General features: G+C 42.7%; 1 long non-coding RNA gene across 1 annotated transcript in view; it reads left to right on the forward strand.

The window, feature by feature from the left end:
* Positions 1-11,779: 11,779 nt before the first annotated feature.
* Positions 11,780-26,954, forward strand: part of LOC309863026 — a 98,040-nt gene continuing 82,865 nt past the window's right edge. The window contains exons 1-3 of the long non-coding RNA XR_014310856.1: positions 11,780-11,989; positions 13,344-13,462; positions 22,859-22,918. This is a non-coding gene — a long non-coding RNA (uncharacterized lncRNA). The remainder of the gene's footprint in view (positions 11,990-13,343; positions 13,463-22,858; positions 22,919-26,954) is intronic.

The following is a 26,954-nucleotide window of genomic DNA, read 5'->3' on the forward strand; positions in this document are numbered from 1 at the left end:
CCTATGTATAACTTTCTATATTTGTCTGGATCTATTTATCCATGGAATAAATTTCTAGAAGTAGAATTCTGGTTCAAAGTGTATCTTGACAATTATTTTATATTTTCATAAATTTTACCAAACTGTGGTTCCGAAATATTGTACAACTTAACCTGCTAATGGCAGGTGAAAGTGTCCTGTTCCCTGTGACTTTGGCAACATTAGAGAACAGTGAATTGCTCATGGAAATTCAGCAGGTTTGCTGACCTGCCACGTGCCCTACACATCACCAATGTGGACTGAGTTCATCAACAACTCTGAGCAAAGGCAGATATGGTCTCTGTGCGACAGTGAAGACTCATGTCTATGGGAACATTTTCTTGCTGCCTCTCTTTTGGTCTTAACATGTTTTTAGATGTCAGATTGTGTCTTCTATATCCAGTAAATATCCTTGGATAGCTTCCATTCAAAATCATTTATTCTAACTTGAGCTGTATAAAATCCCAGGACACAAGTGGCTTGTTAAAACGAACATAAGTAGCCTTTCATATAAGGAGACTTTGTTTTCCTTATTTTTCTCTGCCTTCCTCTGAAGTTTTAGTCCTTCCCACCTGCAACCCTGCTGCCATCGGGCAGAAGTTACTAAGCTCTCTCGTGGCCCTGGCTTGTACATGGAGGGGATCCTCTACCTTGTTATCTGACAGCAGCCTCGCCAGACCCCTCAGGCAGGGAGCTAGAGCTCACGCAGCACCACTATCCCATCCCAAGGCTGTGACTCTCCCAACATACTCGATTGTGGACTGACAGGCGAACCTTGTCTGAACCACTAGCCCAGCTGTATGACCTTGGGCACATTCCTGCACCTCCATCAGGCTCGCGTCTTTCCCCACGGAGAGTTTGTTACGTGCTATCAGTGGTTCCTAAACCTGGCAGATCATCAAAATGACCTGAGAATCTTAACAAGATGCTGATTCTGAGGCTCGACCCTAGAAGCAGGGCCCTGGGTGCTGTTTGGAAACCACTCTACAAACTCACCTCTCAGCATATCTCCCACTCCCTTAGGTGACCAGGAACAGAAGGCCACTTCTGAAGCCTCACTTTGCAAGTCCATAAAATGGAAGGATCACCATGGTGACTATCCTAGGAACTTCTTTGGGGTTAACGTGAGACTCTAATCGTGGGAGTAAGGACTTCAAAAACTTCTAACAATTCCAAACAAACGTGGACTATTGGTCTTTTCTGTTTGCTTTTCTTGTTACAACTTGGAGTCCAGTTTCCACTCACTGAGCCTAGTGGAGCCCCCTCCCCGCCCCCAGTTATGGGTAGGCAGCCTCCTGCTGATGCCCCTCTTCTGCTTCTGCTTCTTCCACCAGCAACACTCCTCTTTTGTTTCTAATTTGGAGGTGAGGGATTGTCTCCTCCTGGCTTTCCAAAGACCCTTGGCTTTTGAGCCAGCTTACCCATTTCTTCTCATCCATCCCACTCCCCATTCTGTCCCTTATCCCAATCCTCTGACACTTTCTCAGATTTGTCTTCCACACAGGCAGGTGCCCCGTGAACAGACTGGCTAGCCACCCTGTGTTTGGGTCAGGGCAGAGGGAAGATGCCGTAGAGATCAACAGCTGAGTGAACCAAGAGGTGTGCTCCATCTCCCAACTCCCTCCCCAATCGTGGACAGAGGGGGACCTAGTCTGGGTTGTCCTTGGAGGCCCAGCCCTTGAAGACAGTGGAAGACAGGGGACAGGAGAGGGAAGAGAGAGGGAAGGCATCAGAGGTTTACTGAAGACTTGGCTACTCTGCACCAGGTCCATACCAGGCACTTTGTGACTATTTTTCAGAACAGGCAAGCTTTCTAGAACCTACTTGCCATGTAGTATGCACCGAGGCCGTCTGGTTGAACCCTTCTCCCAGGCCTGCAGTGGCAGCTTTGAGTCTCATCTCACAGATCAGAAAGCAGAGACTCAGAGGAATGTTGGGTTTCTGTCCCAAATGGGACAGAAAGAGGCAGCAAGAGGCAGAACTGGGATTTGAACCCTGCTCTTCATGACTTCAGAGTCTGTCCTGCCCCACGGGAATGGCGGTTATTCACGCTCCATACTTAGCCTTTATATTTCCAGGGAAACGCTTGAGCCTAGAATGGGATTTCCTTTAAGTTTTTGGAGCCAAAATTATTTTAATTTTATGGCTAGGAAAAATGTAAACTTACATTTTCAGCAGACCAGAGATGATAAAGTATGCATTTGTCAAATAAAATTCTTTGCTGTGATAAAGTAAATCATTCCTTGGCCCTGTAAAAAATTAGGCCTCACTTGAACGGTTTTCCCTGCAGCTTTTGCTAATATTTCTGTTATCTCTATTAGGGATTACAGTGATGAATGCCTTTTATTCGCATCGTTAAGCACTTCGGTGAATGTGTGAACACACAGAGCATCATAAGTCATAGGGAAATGAAACAACATGGTCTCCTGGAAAGAAGAAAAGCTGTGAGAGTCTGGCAGATTGGGGTACACATTCTGTCTCTGCCATTCTCCAGCGATGCAAACTCGGTCAAATTCCTTAACTTCTCTGGGTCTCAGTTTCCTGATGTGTAAAATATAGATAATACTTATCTCACCGGCTAATTTTAAGGATGGAATGAAGTGCTATTACTTCTAGCATTTTGCATGGCTTCTGGCATGAAGTAAGTGCATAATAAATGTCAGGGTTATTATTGAAATGACTCTCGAGGTAACTAGTTATTTAATGACATGCCTGGGGCTCGCTTTAGATATTCGTCTTCTGGGCAGCAAGACGGAGTCTCGCTAGGCTTTACTGTCTGGTGGGCCCCAGCTGCTGATGTCCTTCTGCCCCAGTTAGAAATGGCTCAGGCAGGAGGCAGGTAAATCTCATTAGTGGGCATATCTGGGAGATCTTTTCGGCTGCAGGTAACACAACATTTAACTTAAAGTGTCATAGACAATTAAGAATATCAATCGCCTCCTACAACAAGTATCCTCAGGGTAAGCGGATTCCAGGGTTTTGGAACTAGGTTGCTTAAAGATTGCACCGAGTTCCCAGATGCTTCCTTCCTATTCTTCTTTGCCATTCTTAGCCTGAAGACTGTTAGGCTGGCTGTGTCGTGGTCCCAAAATGGCTGCGATAACTCCTATAGAATACACAAAAATACCTACATTATACCCTTAGAGACTGGTTTAATTGGGTTCGGTTGGTGCCCTGGTGAGCACTCAGGGGAGCACGTGTGTGTGTACACACTACAAGACATGGGTCTAGGGTTAAGGATCATTGGCGTGACTCTCCAATGTTTGGCCCCTGGTATTCGGGGTATCTTAGCCTTCATTGAAGCACCATGGGATACCTAGCCAAACTGAAGTTCTGGAAAGGGACGTGTGGCTATTTAGACATCCAAAAGAATCTGCCCACACAGGTGTGGTTATAGAGAGCTAGGGTAGCTCCAAAGAGAAGGAACGGAATAGGAGCTGATGAGCCCGCTCACCTGGGACACTTGCACTCCGGGAGGGACAGGGGGCCCCTGCGGCTGTGATACACCCTCTGAGCAGCCCAGGCCAGAATGACCACAGCTACGTATGACTGAAAATGCAGCTTCCTGGATGAACGGAGATCCAGTGTCTCTGAATCTCCCTGAGGTTGCGCTTTTAACAAGCTTCCTAGTTGATTCTTATGCTCATTGATGAGTCAAGAAAACTGCCTAGTGGATTTCGCTGTCAACCCCACTACCACAAACGTTCTGAAAATGACAAGCACCTCTTTTTCCTAGAAAAGTTAGGATTACCTGGATTAGGGCACGTGACATTGTGAGAAGAACACATATTCGACTCTGACAGACTTTGAGTGGGGACTCTCATTCTGCCACTTGTAAATTGCATCAGTTTGGTTAATTTGATCTCTCTGAGCCTCGGTTTTACCGAAATGAGGAGGAGGATGATGATATTACCTCTTGGAGTGGTTTTGAGGTTAAACAAGATGAGTGCTGTGAGAACCGTCGGCACAGATTAGGACTCCAGAGAGGGAGTTTTCCTATTCTAGATAAGAACGTATGTTTGCACCTGCCCTGGGGTCCTTTCAGCCTGACCCAAGTGGTTGTGATCTGAAACCTGGACTGAGGCATCAGCAGCTACATTCCTCTGTGTCATTTGGACAGGAGTTCTGGCACAGAGCTGGTCAGACAGGGGCCCTGGCAGTGGGAGGTAGAAGGTCTTCATTGGCCATGGAGGAAAGAGTGAAGTGTGAGTTCTGGCTGGATCCTAGGCTTACTGGAGCCTGCAGCATCCACGTTTCATTGCTTAATAGAGGCTCTGGGCATGGCAGCCTCCCCACTGTCAATCCGACAGCCTCTTGATCTGCCTACCATCCAGGAACAAGTCAAGTATAAACCAGCAATTCATGGAAATGTGCTATCAGGTCACTGAACCAACATGTTACAGTTAACCTGTTTAAAACAGCAATGGCCTTCCCTCTCCCCATTTGTAAACATTCCTTGATAGGCTCTTTTTGGCATATACAACCCAGGAAAATTAATGGCATTGCACCACCTGCCCTAGAATAATTGTCTCCTGTGCTTGTCCAAACGAACCCCATGATTCCACTCAGCCCATGCTAACCCTACACACACGGACTTACCCGAGCAGAGCTCTGTATGGCTCCAGGAAGCCAGGGATTTCCAAGGAGGAGCAGGGAGGGCCCTCCATCATTCAAAGGCTCAGAGAATGGAGGATAAAGTAACTCGAGGAGACAGTTTGTAGGGGTGTGATGGTGGACTGAGAAGTCAGACAACCCTGGGCTTGGATTCTGGATCCCAAGTTGTTCTTTTTTTTTTTTTTTTTTTAAAGATTTTATTTATTTATTTGACAGACAGAGATCACAAGTAGGCAGCGAGGCAGGCAGAGAGAGAGGGGGAAGCAGGCTCCCTGCTGAGCAGAGAGCCCGATGTGGGGCTTGATTCCAGGACCCTGAGATCATGACTTGAGCCAACGGCAGAGGCTTTAACCCACTGAGCCACCCACATGGCCCACTGGTTCCCAAGTTCAATGCTGTGTGTGGCTTGGCAAGGTCATCAGTCCCATCCTAAATGTATTTAATTTCTGAAGCTTTAACTCCACACACTTGGTCAAACAACATGAACAGAAGAGAATTATTATAAAGGATGTGGGTGATTTTGCCTGCCAGTCCATTCAGTTGAGCACATATTCTGGAGTGAAAGGTGGGAAGTTGGGGGGGGGTGGGTCTGTGCTGAGTCAGTTTGGTTCTGCTTGTCTCGTTTCTTGAGAATCTTGTTGTATTGAGTATGATTCAAGTATTTAGGGCAGTCATATTTGAAAGCAGACTTTTTTTGCTGACTTCAGAATTCAAGCCCTGGGGAAGAAGGTATTTCATTCCATCTGTACCCCTCACCCCCCTGGTAGTGTTCTACATAGACTGTATCATGTCATTTTCCCTTCCAAAGTGGAAGTCTCCTTGAGGGAGGAATCTGATTCCTCACCAACTGCTCTTCTCTTCTAGAGTCTAGTATAGAGTCCTACACTTCTTAAAAAAAATTTTATTTATTTTAAAAATTTCTTTTCAGTATACCAGAATTCATTGTTTATGTACCACACCCAGTGCTCCATGCAATATGTGCCCTCCTTAATACCCAACATCGGGCTCACCCAACCTCCCACCTGCTGCCACTCTAAAACTCAGATTTTTTTTTTAAAAGATTTTATTTTCTTATTTGAGAGACAGAGAGATAGCAAGAGAGTGCATGAGCAGGGCAGAGAAGAAACAGCAGGAAGCCTGACATGGGGTTTGATCCCAGGACCCTGAGATCATGGCCTGAGCCGAAGGCAGAAGCATAACCAACTGAGCCATCCACATGTCCCACAGAGCCCTACACTTAATAAATACTAAAATGAACTCTGAGTGCCTGTCTGCTTCCAGCTCGTCCTTAAGTGAAAGCATAAACTGGAACATTTAATTGTGACTCATTTTCTCTAGCCAACTTGGTCAGCTCAGAGTGAGTTCTTGATTCAAACAGACCAGTGAGTTACTTCTCTAGCATTACTGAATTTAGGAATGGAACATGGCTTAGAAATGAAAGAGGGAAACAGAGTTTTTGATGGCATTCAGTTTTTGATGGCATTTTGATGGCATATGAAATCAATTCATACTTCAATATATTGTAGAGTCCGAAGACCTGTCTGTCCTTGAGTGAGACCCAGCATCCTCCTCATGCTCACCTAAGCTAGCTCAAGGTAGGTTTCATTTACTTGTGGCCAAAGTCATCTTAAATAACGCAATAATTTAGGTAGAAAATGACCTGATGTCATTCGTATGGAGGGTTTAAGAGAGCCTCATTGGCAGAGATCCTCACAGGCAATCCTGTCCTAAGAATGAATGCTGCAGAAGGACATGGGAGTGGCTGTAGAGCTGAAGCGATGAGGTGATAGTTGCAGGGCTGGACCGTGACTGTGTCAATAAACCCTGATATAAGGAGACTCTGTAGATGGAAATCTCTCAGATGCACTGGTTATGTGTCCTCAGACATAACTAAGGAACCATTGGCTTTTCCTTTCCCATCTTGACTCCTCCTTCAAGCAACTGCAGTTTGGGGAAATGTTGCAGCCTCAGTGCTTTGGTTCATTCCACCCTACGGCATCATATTCCCATTCTATTGCTTTTGGTAAAATCATAACAAACTATTTTGGGAGGCAATGTGAGCCTGAGATTTAGAAGACCTAAATTCTAGTTTGCTATGTGATTAAGAACAATTTGCTTCATCTGTCTGGCCTTCCACTGACTTCTGCATACAATGACAATATTAGGTCAGGAATGGAACATGGTTTTTCTTGCTACCTTCTCCCACACTTGCAGCTAAGTCTATCTCTACCTTCCCACCCAAGTTACATGCTGTGTTTAGTGCACACACTCAGGGGAGCAGGAAATATACCTTTATTTTTCTACAACAAACTTAACTTTTGTCTCAAACCCCTTTTACATCTGAATGGTGTGTTCCATCTTTCCCAAGGGTCATGGATTTTTAGAAAGCCTGATCCATTTGGTCTTTACCACCATCTATTTTCACCAGCATCCACAGAGATGTCCCTCCTTATCCTGTCTTGTCCTCAATCATTGCTAGTCAAGTAATGTGCTCATGGTCTCAATCAGTTTGTGAATGACCACGTGGAAATGCAAACCCCAGGTTGTGAAATTCTGAAGTCAATATAGATGTAAATATAGACATTTATACATAGATATTGTCGTATATAGATATTATAAGCATATGCACATATGTGATGCTTCATTTTTTTTTTTAAATTATTTATTGGAGAGAGAGAGAGAGAGAGAATGTGAGCAGGGAGAGGAGCAGAGGGGGAAGAAGAAAGTGCTACATTGAGTGTGGAGCCTGATGTGGGGCTCCATCTCGTCACCCATGAGATCATGACCTGAGCTGAAACCGAGAGTCAGATGCTCAACTGACTGAGCCACCCAGGTGCTCTCTGATGCCTTTTAAAAATTCTCCCAAATCAGTTAGGTTTCATTACCCCCATGTCATAATTATAGAGACTGAAGCTCCATGTTTTGGGTCTTATCCTAGTAAGAAGAGAGTACAGAGATTTTAACTCAGTTCTGTCTCACTCCAGTCCCTGGGTTCTCCCTGTAAAGTCCCTGTCTCAATTACATTTGCAGACTTAGGTGAGAACTTTGGCAAAGAATCCAATGGAACACGTGCTAACTTCAGGGCTGGCTGGCACCTCAGCTGCCTGCCCCATGATGAGGACAGAAGCTTTCCTGTGGTTTATATGCAGCTGTTTGGACATGACATAACTGAAATCTTGTGTTCGTGGCAGACGCAGACTCCTGATACTCCAGCAGAAGGGCGGGGAAGAAAAAGGTGAGTAAATTAGGAGGCAGATGGGATGGTCCCATCACAAGTAACTTGAAGAATAGGAGAAAGATTTCTAATGGAGGGAAATGCCATCTGGAGCTCTGATTCTTGGATACACTGATGTAGAAGGAAGGGAATTATTGCCTAGGAAAAACTTAACAATCATGTAAGTCCCATTTTATTTTATTTTTTTTAAGTTTTTAAAATAAAGTCAATAAATGTGTAGAAAATAAAAAACACAGTACTGAGAAGCATCTGCAAAATCTCCACACTTTCTGTGAAGTGTGTAAACCTGGCGATTCACAGACCTGTACCCCTGGGGATAAAAATATATGTTTATAAAAAATAAAAAAATTAAAAAAAAATCTCCACACTTTAACATGATCACAATTGATATAAGTAATTTAGAAATTTTTCTGAAGTTTCTTATGAAAAGAATTGTAACTCTTGAACTGGTAATCATTCATCATTTTTGTTTAGCATCATTTCATAACTCTTTTTTTAACATGATCATATAATCTCATAACTATTATTTTTTATGAGCATAAAATATTTCATCGGTGAGATATAATTATAAAACCATTTCCCTCTTTATGGACATAGAGGGTGTCCTCAACCTTTTAGCTATAATAAATGAAGTGGGTTCTGTTTTCTGTTCTTGCAAGGAAATCTCTGCTTCCCTGTATCTTCCACACTCTCAGATGTGTGGAAGCCACAGCACCCATTCTCTCCACTTCTGTTGCTGGTCTCCAGCCTGGGCACCTCCTGTGGCATCTTGGAGGGTGGATGACTCCTTTCCTTTCCCATATTTTCAATCCTTTAATACTTCTAGCCATGGTTATGTCTCTGCTAGTCTAACACCTCCCTGCCCCCCAATCTTGAGTCCACTTATGATCCCACCTAGTATCTCTCTCCTTGCCTCCATGTTGTGTCCCAGGGTATTCTGGCTTCTGTCTCCTCTCTTCTATTGGAATTGCTCTAGTAGCGGCCCCTGGATGGCTCCTGTGGACCTCTCTCTATGTGCATCTTTAGAGGCCTGCTTCCTTGGCTTCCATGATGTTGCTGTCTTAGTCCCTCTCCAACCTCTCGTGTCTCAATCTCCATCCCCTTGTACTGCACTGTCTCCCCCATTCCTGCGTGTTGGCCCTCCCAAGAATCTCATTGTTGGCCTTCTTATCTTCTCACTTTAGAGACTTTCTTTCTCTGCCCTTTCATTCATTTTCAGTCTCAACCACTCTCAGTAGTTGCTAACCTCTATTACCACCTTGAACCATTCTCCTAAATCTTATTCAGACTCCATCTTTTCAATTTACAAATACTTGTCAAGAGCTTTATGTGTGCTAGGATTTGCTCTAGATTGGCTTCAAAAATAAATAAAGGACGGTTTCTGAAACTCATATGTGCATTTGTTGTTGGGCATCTCCCCTTGGATGATGCACACACATTCTATGACTTCTCTCTTGCCCAGACCAGCTCCCATGCCTGTGCTTAGTGACTGCTTATCATCCCCAGCTAGGTGCCCAAGCTGGAGACTCAGGGCTTATCTCAGACTAGCTCTAAACTCAATCTTTATATACTGTGACTGTCAGTGAATGTTTCAGAATCTATGCACTAACCCCATTCCCCTCCCATTGTAGCCCCATCCTTGGCTCTCATCTCCTATCTATTCTTTTGCAGTTACCTTTCTTTCATTCCTTTTTTTTTTTTTTTTAAGAGAGAGAGCATGTGTGTGCCTGGGGGGTAGGGGGAGAGGGGCATAGGGAAAGGGAAAGAGGGAGTCTTAAGCAGGCTCTGCACTGATGCAGGGCTCGAACTCAGGACCCTGAGATCATGACCTGAGCTGAAATCTAGAGTCGGACATTTAACTGACTGAACCACCCAAGTGCCTCCAAGGTTACCCTTTAAAGGACTTGAGAGCCTTTAGGATGTTCCTAACCACATATCTGGCTACATCATCCCATGGCTGAAACTTCTGATGGCTTCCTATTGCATATGGGATACACTTCAAGTACTCTCCTGGGATATCCAAGTTCCCTACTCTGCTGGGGATTTCCAAGGGCATCCTGGCCCTTGCTCACCCTTTTAGCTATTTTTCTGCCACTCTGCATCTTACACTCTATGCTATATAACATTGGCCTCTTGTAGTTTAGCCATCTTAATTGCTTAATTCAGGCATTACTCCCTCTACCTGAAATCCCTTATACTCAGGTCTCACTTCTGCAGTTCAATTTTTTCCTTAAATCTAACCTCAGGCTTCATCATTTCAGAAAGCCTTGCCTGGTCTCCTCCTCCCCATCTTATGGGATGGGTCACTCCAGATTCTGTGCACTCTTAGCAGCCTGTACATGTCTTCTTCACTATATACATCTCACTGTTTATCTGTTCACATGTCTATCTTCCTTAGGAATCCAAACAAATGTTGAACAAATTAATTTTAAAAATCCCATGTATGTACCTAGAAATTCTTTGTTAGGGACAGATCACTCTAGTTCAGGCTAATTTGTAAAGTTCCCCATTGTTAAACCAGGGGAGAAGTGTTTCTACAGGATCATCTAAAATCCCCAGTTGGGCCAAGAATTGGGATTTCAACTTTGACCTCCTGTCTTCTCATTTTAGGCACTAACTTTTCGACCACAGCAAAGCTCCCAGAGCTTTAAGGCTCTGGACAAACTCTCTGCCCTAGAGATTAATTTTAGAGTCATTGAAATTCTGCCAGCTCTGGGGGCAATGATTGGGAGCCAGGCTGACAACCAGTAAAGGAGGAAATTGCTCTGTGTCTATTTCAAGATGAGAGAGTTGTAACCACGGTCCCTCCCCCAGTGATGCTGTTCGAAAAAACATAAATTTAATACTTTCATGAAACTCAATCTTCTAACCATAAGAGTTTCAGGGCTTTCTTTGATGTTCAGTAAAAGTTGTTCCGTGCCAATGTCTATTGCACATATGGTGTGAAAGCCGCCTTGCACATGAGCTCAGCATCTTGAGTCCCTAACTATCTGGAATGAATACTTAATATTTGTTGCAATAACTCAACAAGTATTTATTCAGTGCCTGATATGTTCATAACACATCGTGTTGCTGGAGAATGAGTACAGACCTTTGGGTCGGATGAAAGGGTATTCACATCCTATCTTGGCTGGACATCATGGCAACCCCCACATCCCCCTGAGATTTGGTTTCCTCATGTGTGAAATGGGTTTGGAATATTTACCTTTCAGGGCTGGAGGAAGGATTTTGTTAGGTAGAATAAGAAAAGAGCCTGCCTTGCACACAGTACCGGCTGCATAAATATTCATTTAAGAGAGAAACTACGAGAACCCAGTTTCCTACAAATGTGATTTGAGTTGACAAGTTGAGGCTTTTATCTGACTACAAGTAGCATGGAAAACCGTTAGGGATGCATCAATTAGAAATGCGTTTGGCTTCAGAACACAGAAACCAGTGGTGAGCCAGTAAATGATTAACAAGTGACTCTCTGGGGACAAATAAAATGCTGATTTGTAGTTTTTACTGATTTTCATGGTGGAAATACTCCCACCATGGCTGACTTAAAGCTCCCATTGTGATGTCACCAAATGTGGAATTGGGAAGATATATAGTATCTGGTAGAGCGTGTACTATGGTGTGTAGTATGGAGTTGGGAGACTCATGCTATTCCCACATTCACATACAATATGTGTCTATAGCCTCACAATTATAGATAATAGCAAAATTTATAACATATTTGGGAATTGACGAGTTTTGAATATTTATTACTTTTTAACAATTTATTTGAATGTAACCTTATATAACTTAATTTTTAATAATCTCTGAGTTTACCTGGCTCACTAAGTTTCTGAAAATTTAACAGTTTACTCTCAGGAGCTGGTTCCATCAGCTCCAGCACACCACTGCACCAAATCTTAACACTAGTGACTTCAACACTCATGTTTTATTTCTCTCATATGACAAGAAGTTCAGGGATGGGCAGCGTGCTGGTGGTTCAGTGAAGTCATCAGGGACCTAGATTCTTTCTGCTCTGCCATCTTAAGGATGTGCTCTTCATCCTCATGGGTGTTGCTGCAAGACTGCGAGATAGCTGCTATCCATCCAGACTCCGTATCCATCCAGACTCCACAGCAAGAAGGGGTAGGAGAAAAAGGGTGACGTGTTTATTTGGGAAGAGATACTATAGTTTTCAATTGACTGCTGTAACAAATTATCACAAGTTTAACACAAAAACAACAGTGGCTAAAACCAACACAAATTTGTATAGTTCTGGAGGTCATATATTTATATATGTCTGGAGAACAGAAGTCCTTAATGATTCTCACCTGACTCAGGTTGAGGAGTCGGTAGGGCTGTGTTCTTTTGTGGAAACTCTAGGGGAGACTCCTTTCCCAGTCTTGGGGGTCACTGTGTTACGTAGCTTGTGGTCCCGTTCTGTGCCCAAAGCCAGCAATAGCCAGCTGGGTCTCTCTCTCTCCTCACATCACTCTGACGCTGCTCTTGTTTTCACATCTCATTCTTCTTTGAATCCCCTGCCTCCCTTTTTCATCTATGAGGACCTTGTGGTAACATTGGGCCTACTGGATAATCCAGAATAATCTCTGCATATCAAGATCCTTACCTTCATCCTATCTGCAAAGTCCCTTTTGCCAGAGAAGGTAAAATTCACAAGTTCCAAAGACTAGGATATGAACAGCTTTGGCGGCTGTCATCCTGCTCACCACAGATACCTTTCCCTGGGGATATTTTGTACCTTCCACTGATCAGAGCTGAACTGTCACAAGGCCATCCTAATTAAAGGACAGGCCAGCAGGCCAAGTTTTAGCTTTCAGAACAACACAGAAAATATGAATAAGGTGGTGGCACCTGGAAATAACGGTTGGGTCAACCAACCAACACTGTCTGCCACACTGGGAAATAATGAAAAGCCAAAGAGGTCTATCCAGAAATCTATTCTTTGATTCAATGTAATTATTATTGTTATTTTTTAAATAGGCTGCTCTCCTAAATTAGTAATTGGCAGGTGTACTCTATGAACATTGTTCAAGCTTATTTCCTTGCTTGCCTTTCCTTTTCTCTCTTCTCGCCCTTCCTCTGTGGGCTTAACTCAGGTTTCTAGCCTGTCTCTTGGTATGTAGTAGATAATGGAGATGAGTTTATGGCTTACTCAAGGTGGGTGAAAGGCTGACCACTCTTTTCTTCAAGTCAGGGACGTGGTAATAGGATGTAGCATTATAACCAGTTGCCTTCACTGATCCACCATTAGCCTTGTTAGGAAATTTATCCCACGTGGCTTGTCTATCCATTTTTCCGTTGTTTAGACACTGTAATGGGACCGGTTGGGGGGCAAGGGGTCAGATAACCTTAGGCCTCTGGTAGTCAGATATGGTGACATGGAGAGTAGAGTTACCTCCAGGGAGGAAGGACTTCATGTAAGGGGCACAATGGCTTCTCATTGGCTTTATCACAGTACCAGAATTTTTCCACATCACAGAACATATGTCAGAAAAGTTCATAACTGGGAGACCCATTCATCCCCATCTTGATCACTGCAAAGATGACGGAACCCAAGAAAAATCAGTCTTGTGTGTCACTCACGTGAATCTTCAGGAGGTAAGTACTAGACGTTGGAACACGGCTGTGTCACTTAGTATCCCTGAAGTGTCAGAATTTTCCACCCTTGGAAGGTTTGTTTGGCTTGGAAATTTCTAAGCTTCTTCATTTGGATGAAGATAGCTGATGTGATAGTACATCTTTGAAGTTAAGCTACAGCAGCTGTGTTTTTTACAGTTTTTTTTTTTTTTTTTGTCCTCCCTTTCCCCTCTCACTCCTGATTATGTCTATTTTGCTAAGCTTTATGTGTCTATATGCTTCACCAGCCTTGTGGGCCAATAAAAATAAGTGTGAAATAAAAATAAGTGTGAAAATGAAAAGAATGGGCAAGCAAGAGGAAAGCTAGCAAATCAGCTCTGGGCGTTCATGGGAAGCCAGTCAGGGGGCCAGCCGACTGAGAAGCCACAGGAAGCAGGAGGCAATTTGGATAAACACTTGATGTCTCTATATGGTGCTGAGGTCGGAGGAGGCCCGAAGGAATTTCAGGGAAGAGATATTATAGACTAAGAACTTCCCTTTTGAGACTCTCTAAACAAGGGCTTCATATGCATATGGAGTGGTGTGGTTTTTTTTTTTTTTTTTTTGCTGCTGCTTCTCCTTTTTGTAAACTGCATATGCTGAATAAATGAGGCCAGCATCTCCCAGATGCAGCTGATCAGGCTGAGAAGCTCGCTGAAAATCCCCGGGGTTCCCCTGCAGCAGGCTCCTTGCCTCTGCTGGCTCCCTCAGCCATGGGTGGGACACGGCAGGGGCCCACCACATTCACATCGGTGTCCCATTTTTCTTCGTCCCTTCCTGTTCTCTGCTGCATGGTGGTAGCCTGGGTTGTACAGGATCTCATGAATCCACTTACTCATGGCTGCCAACGGGAGACTTTGGAGTGTAAACTTCATTCATCCGGGTGATTTAAGGCATGTCTTGGTGACAAGGGCATTCATCTTTCCAAATGGTGTGGGGCCAGCAAAAGCCAAAGACGCTCAACCTCATTACATGATCATTGTTCAAAGACATGTGGGAAATGTGGAAAGTACATGCTCTTTAAAAAAAGAAAATTGTGGTAAAATCTATATAGCATAACACTTACCATTTTAATCATTTTTAAGCATACAGTTCAGTGCTGTTAAGTATGTTCATACTGCTGTTCAAGAATCACCACCCTTCATCTCCAGAACTTTCCCAGCTTCCCAAACGGAAAACGTGTTCCCATTAAGCAATCATTCTCTCCCCAACTCCCTCACCTCTGGCCACTGTCTGTCTCTAAGAATGTGGTCACTGTAGGTATATTGTGCAGTATTTCCCCCTTCGTCCCTGTTTCCTTTTACTTCAAGGTTCCTCCATGTTACAGTGTGTGTCAGTGTGTCGTTCCTTTTTTTTTTTTTTTTTTTTATGGCCACATCATATTCCTCTCTATGTAAACATCCTATTTTGTTTCTCCATTCATCCCCTTGTGAAGTGGTATCTCGCGGTTTTGATTTCTGTTTTTCTGAAGATGAGTGACTTTGAGTATCTTTTCATGTGGATATTGCCCATTTGCACCTCTTCTTTGGACAAATGTCAATTGGTGTCTTTTGCCTCATTTTTAACTAGTTGCCTGTTCTTGTTGTCAATTTGTATATGGTACAGATTCTTGAAAAACAGGCCAGAGAACAGTGATAACTGTCACATTTAGAGGCTTTACTCACCAGCAATCAGGCCTGCCCGCCCTTCCCTTGTTTTAGGTCAAGATTTTTTTTTTTTTTTAAAGATTTTATTTATTTGACAGAGAGAGATCACAAGTAGGCAGAGAGGCAGGCAGAGAGAGAGAGAGGAGGAAGCAGGCTCCCTGCTGAGCAGAGAGCCTAATGCGGGACTCGATCCCGGGACTCCGAGATCATGACCTGAGTGGAAGGCAGCGGCTTAACCCACTGAGCCACCCAGGTGCCCCAAGGTCAAGATTTTTAAAGCTTTATTTCCAACACCTTCTGTCTGGAATATTCCAATCTCATTTTGTTGCCTTGGTAATCGCTGGGTAATTTGGTTAAAAGCTATCCATGTAGATGGCATAACATTGTTTTAGAATGAAGGGAATCCAGAGAGAGGAGAGGTAAAATCTGGAAGCTGGTCTCTTTGACTCTATAATGTTGACTTGGACAGAGGGCCCAAAATGGTAGAACCTGACCCAAGATTTCCACGTTCTAACTATCTTTTGACCAAAGGTTGGGCAAAGCTCCATTTGGCCTACCTCATTGGCACTTGTGCTGCCCATGCTGTCTTGAGGGAAAATAGGGTGGCTCTCTAAATAAAATGCCATGAAATGTTTAAAAAAAAATTAAAAAAAAAAAAGTAAAAATAAATAAATAAATAAATAAAGCAACTCTGCCTTTCTGCCAGGGGCAGGGGTCGGTGAGAGTGGAAAGAGAAGAAACTCCAGCCTCCGATTACCCATCAAAGTCTTCCAGAGAACCCCAAGAAATGGTTACATCTTATGTCCTCTAGGATGCCCTTTTGGCATTGTGAGAATTCAGCTTTGTTCCTCCGCCACTCTTGTTTTCTAGAACCGTATGTCTTCTGGGCACGGCTTGTTGAAGTTTGCACTAGGGCTGCCGAGACACCTCCTAACCCCCAACCCCCGCTTCTAGCCCCTGCTCAAGACAGCTGAAACTGGCCTTAAACATGCCAAGGCCCATTGGTAACCCCTGCTCAGATTCACGTTTTCCCATGGCAACCCCCTTACCACAAATCTGACCTGAGCCCTGTGTACAGGACCTCTCCAGACTTCTGTCTAACTGACAACATGAACTGCACCCAGACCCACCCCACTGATGCAAACATATTGCTCTTTGGTCAGACTTGCGTGCAGGAACTTATAGTGCATGGTTTTCTCTACCAGGATACTCTTATCTCTCTCCCTTATTAAAATATATGAGCACTGGATGCTATACACAACTAATGAATCATTGAACACTACATCAAAGATTAATGATATTATTCCTGGAGGACATTAGGAGAAGGAAGGGAAAAATGAAGGGGGGCAAAACAGAGGGGGATACAAACCATGAGATACTATGGGCTCTGGGAAATAAACTGAGGGTTTTAGGGGGAGGGGGTGCAGGGATGGATTAGCCCAGTGATGGGTATTAAGGAGGGCAGGTATTGTATGGAGCACTGGGTGTTACAGCAAACAATGAATCATGGAACACTACATAGAAACTAATGATATACTGTATGGTGACTAACACAACATAATAAAAAAAAAACTAATGATGTATTATATGTTGGCTAAATGAACATAAAAAAATAAGCAGGAAAAAATTAAAAAAAGTAAAGTGTAAGTATAAAGTAAAAAAATATATATTATAACATATATACATATCCTGTTGATGGGGCGCCTGGGTGGCTCTTTCGGTTAAGTGTTCAACTCTTGATCTCAGCTTGGATCTTGATCTTGGGGTCATGAGTTCAGGCCCCATGTTGGGGTCCACACTGAGCTAGGAATCTACTTAAAAAAAAAATACACACACACACACACACACACACACACACACTTTTAAATATATATTTATATAAAATGTATTTATAAAGTTTTATATTAAAAATAAAAAATATATATCCATCTCCTGTTGTGGCCCTACTATGCCTGCATTATTGCCAGCTGTGAATAAACCTCTGGGTGAGCACAGAGGAGGCTCAGATTAGGATTCCAGTATATTATTTTGAAGAGAAAGACACTGTATTTCAGCTACAGTTTTTCATCCACCCATTTTCTCTGGATATGAGTCTAACACAAAGGTCCTTCCGTGGTTCAGATTGCAAGGTCTACATTTTATTCCTCCAAAGAGAATATTCCCATGTATTTGGGCACTGTATCTTAAAATGTTTGGCTCTGTTTTCAAGTATATAAATATATCCTGATGAATACATTCATTTCCCAATCCTCCCAGGGAGATCACTGAACCTAGAGAATTTAATTGAATTTTGAGTCTTCCTGGAATAACTCAAAGAACAGCCATTAAAGTTTCATGGGATGCACTGATTATTCTGTGTATGATTTTAAGAAACAGCTCCAGTGGAGAAGAGCCCAAAGCCAGGCAGTGTAACATTGGGACTCACAGATGGGGGAAGGCAAAATGCTAGGCTCATTGAGGAAATGTTTCCTTTTTTGACCTGGCTTTAAGTGGCATTATAATCAAAGATGGAAGAAACACTCGTGGTTAATTTAACAGATCCGTTAGCAAAAGGACTTTTGGACACACATCCAAACTTTTCATTATATAAATAGGGAAACCACACGAATGGGGAAAATGACTTGCTTGAACTCAAATCCTAAGAGCCAAATGTCACTTGTCCATCATCTGTGGCCAAATAAGTCTATGCGGGTAGTTCTGAATCACAGTTATTATCCTCGGACTGTCTGTAAATGGTTGTTAGTGACTAGTAATGACTCGTGGTATTTACCTTTCCAGGGTCTAACATTTTAACATGTAGCAGAAACTTGATGCACAGGAAGAAGGTTTTAATGGTAAAATCAGCTCTACTCTAAGACCATCTAGAAAACGGGGTGGGCAGGGCTCTTTACCTAGGATCCTTGGAAGGACTTCAAACTCTGATATTGTATGAATTATTTTATGCATGGGTAGGTATGTGTGTTTTCTTTAGGGAGAGGATCTGTTTATCCTGGACTCTCTCGGTTGTATGAGACAGAAACCTTGAGCATAAAGGTAATTTATTGGCTTATTTTTCATGGGCTCATACCCAGGGCACTAATAGCTTCCAGAATGGCTGAATATGGTTATTCTGTTTCTCTTTTTCCATCTCTCAACTCAGCTTGCCTGTCACTTCATTCTGATTTGGGGTTCTTTCTACATGGTGGACAACAAAGCTATCAAGCACTCCATGCTTACTTACCCCTCCCAGATTAGTACTCCCAGATGGTGAGAGATTGACTCTCAGTCCCCACGTGAGTCACTCAGTCATGTCTTTACCATTCCCTGGCACTAGGGTCTTGAGCCACTTTGGCTGATCAGCCTGGGTCACCCGTTTTCACCCTATCTTGTACACACTGTCTCACAGAGCCACATGGGGGGAGGAGGCCCACACAGGCACCAGAAGGAGGGAACCAGAAAGCACACGGAACATTGGCTGTGTCATTCACCAGATTCTCAAAGTGTCTGTGATGCAAAGTGGGCTTGGGAATATCACCTGTTGTACATGCTGCTTCCAAAAGGCAGTTATCTGGGGACTGATTGTCTATGGGAAGTTCTGGGCAGTGATTGTTAGGTTTAAAAGAGGATGTTTGATATTATAACATACTTCTATATTTGGAACGCTAAAAAAACAACAACAACGTATTGGGTATTTTTTTTTTTTTAATTTTTATTTCTTTTCAGCGTAACAGTATTCATTGTTTTTGCAGCACACCCAATGCTCCATGCAATCCATGCTCTCTCTAATACCCACCACCTGGTTCCCCAACCTCCCACCCTCCACCCCTTCAAAACCCTCAGATTGCTTTTCAGAGTCCATAGACTCTCATGGTTCACCTCCCCTTCCAATTTCCCTCAACTCCCTTCTCCTAACTCCCTTTGTCCTCCATGCTATTTGTTATGCTCCACAAATAAATTAAACCGTATGATAATTGACTCTCTCTGCTTGACTTATTTCACTCAGCATAATCTCTTCCAGTCCTATCCATCTTGCTATAAAAGTTGGGTATTCATCCTTTCTGATGGAGGCATAATACTCAGTGTATATGGACCACATCTTCCTTACCCATTCGTCCATTGAAGGGCATCTTGGTTCTTTCCACAGTTTGGCGACCATGGCCATTGCTGCTATAAATATTGGGGTACAGATGGTCCTTCTTTTCACTACATCTGTATCTTTGGGGTAAATGCCCAGTAGTGCAATTGTAGGGATAGGGAAGCTCTATTTTTAATTTCTTGAGGAATCTCCACACTGTTCTCCAAAGTGGCTGCACCAACTTGCATTCCCACCAACAGTGTAAGAGGGTTCCCCTTTCTCCACATCCCCTCCAACACATGTTGTTTCCTGTCTTGCTAATTTTGGCCATTCTGGCTGGTGTAAGGTGATATCTCAATGTGGTTTTAATTTGAATCTCCCTGATGGCTAGTAATGAACATTTTTTTTTATATGTCTGATAGCCATTAGTATGTCTTCATTGGAGAAGTGTCTGTTCATATCTTCTGCCCGTTTTTTGATATGATTGTCTGTTTTGTGTGTGTTGAGTTTGAGGAGTTCTTTATAGATCCTGGATATCGACCTTTTGTCTGTACTGTCATTTGCAAATATCTTCTCCCATTCCGTGGGTTGCCTCTTTGTTTTGTTAAATGTTTCCTTTGCTGTGCAGAAGCTTTGATCTTGATGAAGTCCTGAAAGTTCATTTTCGTTTTTGTTTCCTTTGCCTTTGGAGACATATCTTGAAAGAAGTTGCTGTGGCTGATATCAAAGAGGTTACTGCCTATATTCTCCTCTAGGATTCTGATGGATTCCTGTCTCACGTTGAGGTCTTTTACGCATTTTGAGTTTATCTTTGTGTACGGTGTAAGAGAATGGTCGAGTCTCATTCTTCTACATATAGCTGTTCAGTTTTCCCAGCACAATGTATTGAAGAGACTGTCTTTTTTCCACTGTATATATATTTTTTTATTTTGTCGAAGATTATTTGACCATAGAGTTGAGGGATATGATGAATATGGATGCTAAGATTCTCAACAAGATCCTAGCAAACAGGATCCAACAGCACATTAAAAAGATTGTCCACCATGACCACGTGGGATTCATCCCTGAGTTACAAGGATGGTTCAACATTTGTAAATCAATCAATGTGATAGACCAAATTAATAAGAGAAGAGAGAAGAGCCACATGTTCCTCTCAATTGATGCAGAAAAAGCATTTGACAAAATCCAGCATCCGTTCTGATTAAAACGCTTCAAAGTATAGGGATAGAGGAAATATTCCTGAACTTCATAAAACCTATTTATGAAAGACCCATAGCAAATACCATCCTCAATGGGAAAAAGCTTGCAGCCTTCCCGTTGAGATCAGGAACACAATAAGGATGCCCACTCTCACCACTCTTGTTCAACATAGTATTAGAAGTCCTAGCAATAGCAATCAGACAACAAAGAGAAATAAAAGGTATCCAAATTGGCAATGAAGAAGCCAAACTCTCTCTCTTTACAGACGACATGATTCTTTATATGGAAAATCAAAAAAACTCCACCCCCAAACTATTAGAACTCATACAGCAATTCAGCAGCGTGGCAGGATACAAAGTCAATGTACAGAAATCAGTGGCTTTCTTACACACTAACAATGAAAATACAGAAAGGGAAATTAGAGAATCGATTCCATTTACTATAGCACCAAGAACCATAAGATGCCTGGGAATAAACCTAACCAAAGAGGTAAAGGATCTGTACTCGAGGAACTACAGAACACTCATGAAAGAAATTGAAGAAGACATAAAAAGATGGAAGACGTTTCCATGCTCTTGGATCAGAAGAATAAACATTGTTAAAATGTCTATACTGCCTAGAGAAATCTATACTTTTAATGCCATTCCGATCAAAATTGCACCAGTATTTTTCAAAGAGCTGGAGCAAATAATCCAAAAATTTGTATGGAATCAGAAGAGACCCCAAATCACTAAGGAAATGTTGAAAAACAAAAATAAAACTGGGGCATCACGTTACCTGATTTCAAGCTTTACTACAAAGCTGTGATCACCAAGACAGCATGGTACTGGCATATGTGTCCCACAGACACATAGATGAGTGGAACAGAGTAGAGAGCCCAGATACGGACCCTCAACTCTATGGTCAAATAATCTTTGGTATTGTTTTGTTAATGTGATTCCTGAAAATGGAGCTTAACAAAATCTTGGTTGGTGGTAGTATTTAGAAGACAAAAGGGGTTCTTAAAGATTTGAGGGAGAGAGGGCTGAGCCCCCAGAGGGAGGAGTTTCAAATTCTCCACTGGGCTTGGGCTTCTCCCTTACCTTTTGGGGCCTGTGTTCAACTGCTGTCTGGTCAGTGGGATTCTGTATGAGTGAACACTGTGTTTCAAACTGCCCTCGCCTCCACCTTGTGAGACTTGCCTGTCCCCCATCTCTGCTTCACGTGTCATCATGGCATTCACTCATCAGCATCTGATAGACCGTGTATCTTACTTGTTTTGCTTTAGCTGTACTCGAGGAACTACAGAACACTCATGAAAGAAATTGAAGAAGACATAAAAAGATGGAAGACGTTTCCATGCTCTTGGATCAGAAGAATAAACATTGTTAAAATGTCTATACTGCCTAGAGAAATCTATACTTTTAATGCCATTCCGATCAAAATTGCACCAGTATTTTTCAATTCCATACAAATCCAAAAATTTGTATGGAATCAGAAGAGACCCCAAATCACTAAGGAAATGTTGAAAAACAAAAATAAAACTGGGGCATCACGTTACCTGATTTCAAGCTTTACTACAAAGCTGTGATCACCAAGACAGCATGGTACTGTCTCCCCCCACTGAATTCCATGAAGGTAGACTGGTTTGCCTAATGTGTTCAAGGCTGTATCCTTAGTTCCTGGACTCTACTTGGCCCCTAGAAGACACTCAGTTGGTAGTTGTTGAGCAAGGGAGTCTCATTACCCACACATAAGCACAGGGAATATTTTCTTGTTTTCTTCTTACATATATATTTAACATAGCTCTCTATAGGAGCTTAGTTTCTCTTTTATTTTATTTTATTTTTTTCCACTTAGCCTGAAAGAGTGCATCTCAATGGAAAATAAAATGAAAATGTGCATTTTTTTCTGAGGACGTTAGGTGTGGTGGGAAAGGTGAGGAGAGCATGGTATCTAGCACTTCGCTAGTCTTCTGGATCTGCCTCCTGCTGCGGACTCTTGCTGGTGTGTGAAGGGAGTAAAATGTAACAATAAAATAATAGTCTTTTTTTTTTCTCTTTAAAGATTTTATTTGTTTGTCTGAGAGAGAGAGAGAGAGAGCGAGTGAGAGCTCAAACAGTGGGGAGGGACAGAGGGAGAGGGAGAAGTGGAAAGCCTGATGTGGGGCTTGATCCCAAGACTGTGAGATCATGACCTGAGCCCAAGGCAGATGCTTGACTGACTGAGCCTCTCAGAAGCTCAGAACAATAATCTTCACTGCACATCCCTGAAATGTTTGAAAGATGTCATTTAAAAAGAAAAAGCTAGGTCAGTGGTAGATTTTCCTCTACCTTAGACCTTCCCAGGCCCGGAGGGGGCCAGTTCAGGGGTCTCCTGCTTTGGGGTGGGAATTGGCAGAGATGTCACCTGACCAGGCCGTATAGAAGAAGATGACATGAGAGACTGTCCTTCAGCCAAGAGAACCTTGTTGTCAACTAACAATCTTTGTGTTCTCAGGTACACAGGGGACACTGCGTGGAGATTTTCTGGATGGATTGGGAGGAATTGGGTACCACGGTAGGTATTTCTGTTTTTCATTTCATTTCATTCAACTTCGCATGAATAATATTTTCATCCTTGTTTTATACATAAGTAAACCAAGCCACTATCTTCCGGTCACACAGCTAGAATGGGTCGCTTGGTCTTGAGCTCAGGACTCTGTTTTCCAAAACACAGTGGTCTTCCTCCATGCTACCCTGTCACCACAGCAGGGTTCAAAGCAGCCTGATGGAAAGCAGGAAATGTAGATTGATCCACTTGTGTTCAAGTGAAAGGGCTCTTTGTGAACAGCAAGACATGAACTTTGGGGAATTCTTGAAAAGCATACATCCCTTGGGGTTCAGGCTTCCACTTTACAGAGCATATATTTACAATGAAATCTCCTTCCAAGTCTTCTGGTTGAGCACTATGATTGTCTATGCAAGTTTTGTCAAGAGATACTTGTTTCTCCTGGGATCTTGTCTACCAAGGAAGACTTTGCTGTTCACAGACTTTCCAGTCTCGGGCATGGGGAGACACAAAGTCACATTCTAGTAAGCACAGGAAAAGAATGTTATTTCCAGGCTAAAGCATTTAGCCAACAGTGTGAGACCCTCCTGTGCTCATTTCCACAGCTGTGCCCATACTGGAAGCATCCAGTGAGATGGGCCTTCCTTAAGGTTGAGGCAGGATTCATGTCTGAGGCCATCCACCCTGGAGTCCTCTGAATCCACAATGAACTTTATTGATGGGGGAAGGTTAATGAGATGGATGGGTGTTTGTTACCAAAGTATTATGGTGTTGGCCATTTTAACAAATCCATCTTTTTCTTTCCTATGCATCAAGAATACTGAGAAAGGACCAGAGGTTATGTTTTACCACACACTACACTGGTACTGAATTCTGGATGAACAAGGTTTCCTGTGGGTTCAACATCACTTTGGAAGTAGTAGGTGATTTCATGTGGAGAGGTTATTTTGAGGATAAAATTAGATAAGAAAGAAGATGTAATAGAGATTCTCTACCCGACATGCCCAACACCCCAGCTCCACATGGAGGGAGCAGCCACATCAAAATTTTGGAGCAGACACTTAGTAGGAAAAAACAAACAAACAAACCAAACCACACTTTGAGAACACTGTTATAGTATTTCAAATTTGTATGCGCCTCAGGGCCTTTGCATAGCCTTCTCCTCTCCGCCTGCTGTGCTCCTATTTCAGGTATTTTCATGACTCACTCCCTCAGCACTTTCAGGTCCTGAGCACTTAATTTAAATCACAGTGAGTGCCCCCTACCACCACAGTCATTCAAATTGTTCCTCAATCTGCTCTGTTTTTTTTTTTCCCACACATGTATTACTTTCCAAGATTATATTATTTACTTATTTTCTAATATTATAGAATTCACTTACTTACCGTCTGACTCTTCCATTAGAACATAAGTTTCATGGATTATTTTGTTCATAGATATATTCCTGGCACCCAGAATGACATCTGGCATGTAGTAGGTGATCATTAGATATTCTGGAAAGGAAGGAAGGAAAGAAGGAAAGGAGGGAGGAAGGAAGGGAAGGAAGAAGAAAGGGAGGAGGGAAGGAAGGAAGGAAGAAAGGAAGGAAGGAAGGAAGAAAGAGCTGGTCCTATGGGATCAGATACCTTCATTTATTAATTGCTATTATTCCAGCCCCTAGAACAGTTCCACGAACAAATTTGTGAATCAATTAATCTACGGGATCTTTAGATTTTTTATGTTGTCAGAACTCCCACTCATAACCTCTAGATCTTAGTGACAATTTGGGATTTCCTTGTAGTCACATCTCATGCCTCCCTAGTGGCAGGACAGAATAAGAGGGTTTCTGTGGGCTTTTGAGTGTCTTAGTTTATTTACCGATTGATTTGTTATCAAGAGAGCATATGCTGAAGGGGTGAAAACTCTGGTAGGTGCACAGGCCTGGGAGGGAATCTGGACCCCAGGGATTCATCTCCCTTTCTCCTCCTTCCCCTTCCCCTCTTTCCCAGTCATGCCTTGTGAATAGGACTTCATTCTGAAGAGGTTTGGGACTCTTTAGAAGGTAATGCCTTTGAAGGCTGAGCCATGAGACAAGTTGAGTCTTGGGCATGAAGACCCGTGGCTCCTGCCCACCCAAGAGAAGAGTTGCTTGAGCCAGACGTGGGAAGCAGAGGAGTGGAGAGCAGGCCACTGCTGGTCCGAGCCAGTCCCATCACCCATGACTGCACACAGTTTATCTCCTTCCCACTCCTGAGGGCAACGGTGTGCAGAAGCAGGTATCTGCTGGTGGGTATCAGACACACAGTCCTGCTGGTTGTTGGCAATTACCAAAGAGCTGTAGGTGTCAGCTGTGGTATTTCCACATATGTCAGGTGCTAGGAGCAAGGACCTTTCAGGAAGAAGCTTTTTTAAATGCCATTGTCTAAATTAGATCTGAGCTTCGATGAGACTTAGATTCTCAATATTTATCTTATTTCTGTACATTCATTCTTCTGTTCCTATTCTAAGTCTTTATCTGTGCATTACTTTACTAAGTCATTTCTAAAATCATCCATTAAAAACAGATTCACATATCTTTTATTTGGAGAGAAGTATGCTAGGCATCCTGGCAATGATGAATTAGACTCGCATCCTTCATTCAAGGAATGAGTCTGGAGGGGAGTTGAGGGGAGACCAACTAGACAATGATACCAGACCAGCACTGCCACCACCAGCACTAAATGAGCGCTTACTTTGTGTCAGGCTTTGGCGGAAAGCTTTGCATATATTAGTACTGTACATTAATAGATGGATGACTCATTTAATACTTAGAGTAATGCAGCCTAGAAAGTAGTATTTTTATCTCTATTTTACAGATAAATAAACTGTCTAAGTGAATTGTTCAATGTCACAAAGCTAGTAACAGTGGAGAGATTTCTAGCCAGGATCTAGAACGTGGATGCTTAGCTACTGTCTTAATCTGTTTGGGCTGCTGTAACTATATACCATAGACTGGGGAGTTTAAATCACAAACATTTATTTCTCAGAGTTCTGGAGGTTGGAATGTCCAAGATCAGAATGTTGGCATATTTGGTGTCTGGTGAGGTCCACTTCCTGACTTGCATCTGGCTATCTCCTGGCTGAGTCCTCAAGAGGTGGGAGGGGCAAGGAACTTTCTCAGGCCTCTTTATAAGGGTGCTAATCCCATTCATGAGATGAATCTACCTCTATGACCTCATCACCTCCCGAATGCCCCACCTCCTAGGACCACCATACTAGGGATTAGGATTTTGCTGTATGAACATTGGAGGGATACAAACATTCAGTCTTAGCAATTACCAAGAGAAGATAAAAGGAAAGGCTCGAATTTCTCTTCATTGGCTCTATGGCTTTCATGTGGAAAGTTTGTAACCTTGAAGATTGTGACCTGAATGGATGAGCAGGCTTGGACAAGTAGAGGAGGGAGAAAGAAGGACACTTTAGACATGTGTCATCCAGTAACCATGTCTGCAGTGCTGGAAATGTTCTGTATTCAATATGGTACTAAATAGCCACATGTACCCAGCAAACATTACAGTGTGCCAATGTGACTGAGGAAATGAATGTCTAATATTGTTTAATTTTAATTACCTTGAATGTAACTGGCCACGTGCTTGTTGGTGATATTGGTTGGTGTAGCTCCAAGGATCTCCTGCATCAACACCACAGTTGATGTGAGATCAACTCATGTGATGTGGGGATCATGAGGGCTTCATTTTCTGGGTGGGTGAACCTGAGAGAGATGGGAAATGGGTGTCAGGTAATGGATGTCGCCTGAGGAACTGAACTATATTGAAAAGACACTGATGACCTGGTCAGGATTCTCGATCTGGCAAATAACTTGACAAGTGGGAAGAAACAGAGAGGGGAGGATGAATTGGATAGTGAGCAGGAGGGAGTCTGGAAAGTGATATTGAGCTAATGCAATCAGAGTCCTGAAGAGGAATTTTAGGAAGGTTTTTAGGACTAGTATACAAATTAGGGAAAAATAATTAGTAAATAAATTATTCAGGTTTTTTTTTTTTGGTTTTTGGGTTTTTTTAATTTG

The sequence above is a fragment of the Mustela nivalis genome (genome assembly GCF_964662115.1).
Source record: "Mustela nivalis genome assembly, chromosome: 4".
NCBI lineage: Eukaryota > Metazoa > Chordata > Mammalia > Carnivora > Mustelidae > Mustela > Mustela nivalis.